Source organism: Canis lupus, chromosome 15, assembly GCF_048164855.1.
Source record: "Canis lupus baileyi chromosome 15, mCanLup2.hap1, whole genome shotgun sequence".
NCBI lineage: Eukaryota > Metazoa > Chordata > Mammalia > Carnivora > Canidae > Canis > Canis lupus.
The window spans coordinates 36,752,537-36,759,956 of record NC_132852.1 but is presented as its reverse complement, the minus strand read 5'-3'; positions in this window follow the sequence as shown (position 1 = coordinate 36,759,956).

Sequence of the window (7,420 nt, the reverse complement as noted above, 5' to 3'; positions counted from 1 at the left end):
AAGGTCCACTGTTGGTACCAATTCCAGTGGGTTTTTTTTCCTTTCCCACACCAATTCTTGGACATCAGCTGGGAGTCTCACAATTTAACTCAATTTCGACACTATTTCCTAGAGTTAGCATCAGATTAAGGGCTTAGCCCCACAAGGCTGCCTCCACTTCAGATGCCAGCCACAAGTCCAGGTTGTTACTTGTGCTTCTGATGGATTGGTTATAAATCTGAGGTTCCCAGAATCCCTTTTTTGGGTTCAATGAATTTGCTAGATCAGCTCATAGAACTCAGGGAATTCATTTACTCACTAGAAATGTGCTTGTTTATTGCAAAGGACATTAAAGGATATGAATCAACAGATGAAGAGATACACAGGGCAAAATATGAAGAAAGGGCATGGAGCTTCCCTACTCTCTCCAAGCCACTCTCCTTGCACGTCCATGTGTTCATCAACCCAGAAGCTTTTTGAACCCTCTCTTTTTAGGATTTTTATAGAGACTTTATTTCATAGCCATTATCAATTAAATTATTGGCCATTGGAGATCTCTTCAACCTCTAGTCTGTCTCCCTTGCTAGAGGTCAGGGGGTGGACCAGAAAGCTCCAACCCTCTAGTCACATGATTGGTTCTCCTTGCCCCTATCTTTACCAGCTGTCCAGGAAGTCAATTCATTAACATGACAAAAGATACCTTTATAGCTCTCAAGCTCTCAACAGCCAGAAATTCCAAGGGTTTTAGGAGCTCTGTACCAGAAACAGGCATGATGACCAAATTATATATTTCTTACTATAAATCAACATCATACTACCACTCATATTATTGTGAAAAGGTAATAAAATTCCATTTGTCAAGTGTTGGCAAAGAACTGGCACACAGCAGGTACTTGCTTTCCTCTTTCCCATACCAATTTACTGCACTCAAGATCTAGGTGTAACCTTGGCTCAAGTCAACTTTCCCAAGGATTAGGAACTCAGAATTTGGGAATCATTAAATGAAATTCTCCATCTACTCTAGGTATCTCTAATTCACCAAAAAAGTAGAGGCCTATAGGCTGAATTCAACTGTCAGTCATATTTTGTTTGATATGTGTTATAGTGTTAAAGGTTTTCATTTATTTTTTAAAGATTTTTAAATTAGGTGTCAATATTTAAAATTACCATGAAAATCCAATGTCTAGCTTTTCTTAAATAACTGAATCATCTGAAAGATTGGGTCCACATTCCCACCTCAGTTACAATGGAGTGACAACTAGAAAACTCCACGGAACCTTACCATGTGCCAGGCACTGTTCCAAGCATTTTGCTTATAACCTAATCTTTACAACAAACTTATGAGAGAGGAACTCTTATCAGTCCTATTCTGTAAAAGAGAAAAGTGAAGCAGGAAAAGTTTAAATAACTTACAGTCATGACAATTAGAAGTGGTACAGATCAGATTCAAAGTCAGGCATTTCAGCTGCGGGGCAGTACTCTAAAAAACTGCTCCACCACAACACTTCTCACATAAACCAGACCAGCTTATAAACATTAGGTGCATGTGCAATATTCACTTCTGCTAAGTCATTTCAGTGGGCAACTTGCAGGAAAAGCTACACAGAAATTCATTTTCTAAAATTAATTCCTGAGGAAATACTGCATAGGACTTTAGTGACTTGGTGGATCAAAGTTAATTGGCCATGACTTTGGTCAGGTACTGAGAGCACCAATGAATCAGAGAGAAAGCCTGATTCAGACAAAAGGAAATATCTGCCAGATGCCTCCTTTTTCCAGCTCCATAGGAAGAAATAAACTGCACTGCTGCAAATACGCAGATTCTTTTATCCTGCAATAATTAGGAGGTAGTTTCTGAACTAATTTATTTATGTCCCATTCCCCCACCACTTCCAGTTAAACCACTAGCTATGTTCTCAACAGAGAGGGGGAAAAAAAAGTCAAGTGCCCATGAGAAAGCTTTATTTGGTGTAGTGAATATCCTAAACCCCTGCAAGGCAGATGATATTAATAATATCATTATTGAGCTACTAGAGGTTCTGAAGTACCAGAAGGTTAACTGACTTCTCCAGGCTCACATTGCCCGGGCATCCTGGCCCCTGCCCAATCTTCTGGCACTGTATCTCCAAGATCCTAATAATAATCCCTAAATTAGTGTGCTGATGATGGAACTGTTTATTTTTCAAAACTGAAAAACATTTTGTTTGATTTTGAATCTCAGAGCAACTCTATTGCATAGGTAAAACCAACTTATCCAGTTTTTGTCATGGTAAAACCTGACCCTAAGAGAGATTATTAACTTGCTACTGGTCACAAAGCAGAAAGTAATAGAGAAATAACTAATGATTCCAACTCTGATTTCCACTCTGATTCCAATTCCCATGAGTATTCGATTACATTAAAGTTGCCATGTTCTACTTTCTTCTGAGAGTCTAGACTTCTGGAGCTGTTTCGTGGACTGAGCTCAAAGGGGGTTTATCAGAAACTATCCCGAAGTCAAGAAAAAGAGTCTATCTTCTAGGTGGGTAGTCTGAAAATGCACAAGTTCAGGGTATCTGGAAATAGGAAGTAGGAAGGAAGTGTCAAAAATTAGAAAAGCTGATAAATGGTTCCAAACTTGAAACATTGGAGAAAAATTAAAAAGTCAGGATGATTATATAAACAGCCTCCAAAAAGCAAGCAGAATTGAGGAAAGTGCAAGGTATAAATTAGGTTTGCATTGGCTGCATGTGACAGAAACCCAACCACAGTGATTCATCCAAATGTGAATATATTTTTCTTATGTAACAAGTAAACTGGAAATTGGAAGTCCAGGGCTCCTGTTGTGATCACTCTCGGATTCATTAGCTTCTTGCACCTCCATCCCTAGCATGTGGCTTTCATGCTCATGCCTGGAATGGGGGATGGCATCCACTGTCCTTGAAGGAAGAAGGTAAAGGGCTAAAGAGACAAAACAGCTGAGTCCATCTCCTTTTAAAGGACATTTCCTGAAGTTTCCCATGCCTTCCCAACTTTTGGTTGCCTCTCACTGGCTTCAGTTGTCACATGACCACTCCTGGCTATAAGAAAGTAAGCTGAGTTTTGGGGCTTGGTTTTGAGATTATCACATGAACAGATTTTGGCTCTGTATCCTGTATCTAACAGTATAACTGGATTAGTCAGCATCCAACAGGGAAAAGATGGCACATCCAAGTGAAAATATTAAGACCATAACCAGATTGCACACAATACTATGGCTAGATCTAGACCATCCTGAAGAACTGATACAGTAACCTGAGACTAGTGCCAGATCATCCTTAGGTATAAAGGGATGAAGAGGGAGTGACAGAAGAACCAGGAAGGGCTGGAGTAAGTAGAGAATGCCACCTTGAAAGGAGTCTATCTTCATTAAAGAATACAACCAGCCCAGGGCAAACTCAGAAAAAGAGAAGGGACTAAGAACCTGTACTTATTTTCCACCCTCCCTTTGAAATCTGCCAAAGCTCCCTATTGGCCAAACCAAATAGAAGCCAGAGGACAAACCTTTTGATGTTGTTCATGTAGGTCAGTATCCTGAGGCTGATATATCAGGACAGAGAATGGAGGAGAAAGGATCTAGAGGGGCAGATGAAGATATCTGTCATAGTTATCCTAAGGTGGAAGAGGAAAATGAGTATTAAGTTAACCACTAACAGTATCTGTCAAATACAGAGAGGTTCAAGATCCAGCTGGGAAAGTATTTGGAGAATCTTAATTCTAGGTAATATGTGCTGAGAACAGTTTGCAAGTAAGCTTTGAATGCTTTCTTAAAACAGAAATGCCATTGAGACACTTTTCTTAATGTTAGAGTTGCTCTTAAGAGGACAGGACCATCTCTACCTGATGCTTTCTGCTTCACCTCCCAGGAGAGGTGCCCTGATTTTTCTTAGAATCCAACTCCCTTAGAGCCAGAGTAGTGCTCAGTCTTGGCCAATGAGGAGCATTTGGAGAGGAGTTTCTGTGAATAACTCATTAACACAGATGAGATATCCCAGAATTTTTACCCTCACATTTTAGGATTTCCTCTTCTTGTCTCTTTCCTATTAGATGTTTCTGCCTTTTGGGGCAGTGGAGGGGGTGGGGTTGTTTGCCATCAGCAATGACTGATAACAAGCAAGTCCACTGGGGAGAGAAAATGAATCACAGAGAGGGCTGAAGAAGGGGCTCAGCTAAACAAGAGGGCCGCTGTCCACACTGGGGGCAACATGTTACACAAATTTTCATCCTACTTCTTCATAAGTCATTGTGCTAAAAAGGATTTATTGCAAAATTCCTGTCATGTCCTCCCTAAAATATGATCGAATTTACATACACTTGATTGACCAGCACCTCTCCCAATGAAGATATAAGGAAAGATGGAAATGCCAGCCCATTTGTGCACTCCCAGGGTCATTGAGCATTCAACCAGGACCCCGATCTGACTCGACTCTCGATTGTCAGCTGCTCAGGGATAATTGAGCTGGAATAATAATTGAGAATTCATTATTACCAAACTCACAGGAAGCAGATTTATAATCAAACAAAATCCTTTCTGTATCTAGAATTCCTGAATGGGACATCTCCCAAACCTTTCACCTTTGCTCTCACCCTTTTGTTGCCTCTGCTTGGGGCACCATTATTCCTGCCCTCTACCTGTCTCTTAACTAAACTCCTCTTGTCCTGCAACTTAAGAATCACTTCTGCAGGGAGGCTTTGCTTCACAATGTCCTGGAGGCATCAGGCACTCCTAGGTGAGTCACTCACTACCCTCTAATTACCTGCTTCAAGGGCATTTTCCTCACCAGGCTGTATGCACCTTTCATTCTGTATTGCTTGGTTCAGATATAGCACTGGGATATATTAGATATTGAATAAATATTTGCTGGGATTTATCACTTGGGATTTATCACTTGAATTTGAAATTGCTTGGGGAGCATGAAATACGTAATATACACTATTGGGTTGTCCTGTGGAATGTTTCCTCCCAGCCTTGAGGATGGTGCCTGTTCTGATGCTTGAGGAGTCAGCAGGCAATGCTGGAAAGACATGGACAAACTCTTGCTGGGCTTCATGCACTGTCCCATCCTCCTGTAGTGAACTGGGAACTCTTCTATCTCTTGCCTGTGTTCTGAAGGGGGAAGTAGAGCAACACTTGCAGTTATTCCTCCATGTGCCAGAATAAGAAAGGACTCTGGCATAGATGTTTATGTATGAGAGTGTGTGTGTATGTGTGTGTGTGTGTGTGTGTGTGTGTGTCTATTTGGACCCACATGTGGTGCTGATAAGGAGGCGTTGGAGAGTGGGGCATGGTCAAACGGTCCCTGCACATCTCTGACTATGCCAGAAGTACACGTGTGAATGATGCAGGAAGCCTGGTGGTTAACATGGACTCATCGTAGCCCAGTTGTTTTCCTGGCTTCCTCTCAGTAAACAGCAGGATTTTCCAACTCTGTGAATGGTCATAGTTGTTATGCTAATAAACCCTTTATTCGTCTGCTTTCCAGAAGAGACAGGGGCGCTGAGTACTCTGTGAATTCCTTTCATCTCTGACACAGATGTCATCCACTTAATCATGTGATATGGATTAGACAAATAGGCTAGGCATTTATTTATTTCTACTTTGTTCTGGATCTTAATCATGTCACAGAGGAAGCAATTGATAGGCATCAAATAAGTACAAATGTAATACATTTTCATGATACTTGGGGACACCAGTAGAGACCTACTCTCTTTTGTTAACACTTCAGCCCCTTTTCTTCTCCATGGGGACCCTTGAGACTATTATAAGCACCTTGTCCTGTAGCCCCTTTTCTACTTCCTGTACCACTGCTGATACCTTTAGCTGACCTGCTTGCTGGGTATGCAATTACCTACAAACCTGTGACATGATGAAAATATGAAATTACAGTTTTATCTTACCTTAGTTATATTTTAGCATACTTGATTATATTTGAGAACATCCAGATGGATTTTAGGATGTCTTATTAAAAACACACCTTCACAATTATTAGATATATTTTTTCCTTGACCTTGAATGTGGGGAAAGATGTGACTTGAACCTGTTAAGTGCTATGTATTCAAAAAATGAGGCATGCATGCTTATGTGGGTGCACATACAATTGCACAAGGATAGAGTATTTCCAGTAACTTATGTTACATAGGATTATATTCATTAGGATTTCTGTGTGTAGATTTCTATGGCACCTTTAAAGTTAGTTGGAATTCCTAAATACTCACGTGTAGTGTACACTGATACTGAATATTCACAACTTAACTGTTTTGTTACACCCTGTCTGCTACTACCCGTTCATCCTCCCAGGCCCCATCCAAGAATGGACTCCAGCCCCTAACTGATGCTCCTCTTACTTGATTTTGCCTTTATGCTTTATCTATTTCACCCCAGGAAAACCTGTTCCAACAGATTTCCCTTATTTTCTATTTGCTACATTGGGTAATTTATTATTTCCCTATAGAATAGTATTTATGTATTTACACATCTTATGCCCCAACTAATTATAAAGGTTAACACTTATTGAGCACTTTCCCTGTATTAATTAATTTGATTCCCCCTATAACTCTAAACATATGCATTATCATTATCCCCATTTTATCAGTTACTGTATTAGATGTTAGGCACTGAGTTATAGATTCCTGGGTGGGGCCAGGAGCTTGCAGTTTTCCAGCTATAGCTATTTCCAAAGCACTTCCTGTAGGTGCCAGACACATAGCTCCTGCCTGATATATATGCTTGTTAACTGAGTAATTTGGATTTCATGATTATATATGATAGATAATTTTTAAACTACCATAAGAAGAATCTTGTTGTCATAGATGTAATGTTAAGCTAATAGGCAATTCTAAGACAACACATACCCTTTGAGATCTGTTTTTTTCCTACTGAGGAGGATTAGACAGCCACAAAGCCCAGCTCACCTAACAGAATGCTGCCTTGGGGACTCTTCCTCCATGAGAAGTTGGATTTGGGAAGAAGAATCCACTTTTATTTGTTTGTTTGTTCTTTAGGGAGGGAGTGGGGAGGAGAACACAGAGCGTGACAGAGAGAATCTTAAACAGGGCGTTGAGCTGGGCTTGGGGGGGGTTCAATCTCCTGACTTTGAGATCGTGACCTGAGCTGAAGCAGTCAAGAGTCCATGACCTCTTAACTGATTGAGCCATTCAGGAGCCCCAGGAATCCACTTTTAAATCAAACTGCCCACATCCTGCTGTTTTGTTTTCTAATTGCATATTGACTCCAGCACAGTGAATGTCAGGAGGCCTCTGTTGGGCCAGGCAGCTTGCTACTGAGAATCTTCTCCCTGGGGTCTGACCCAATTGGTCAAAGGCTGTTACAGGCTTTAATGTCCTTAAGGTCAAAAGATGTGTTTCTGTCAAAATCTTTAGTGGAGGCAAAGGTATTATTTCTAGGTAGAGTTTCATAATCTCT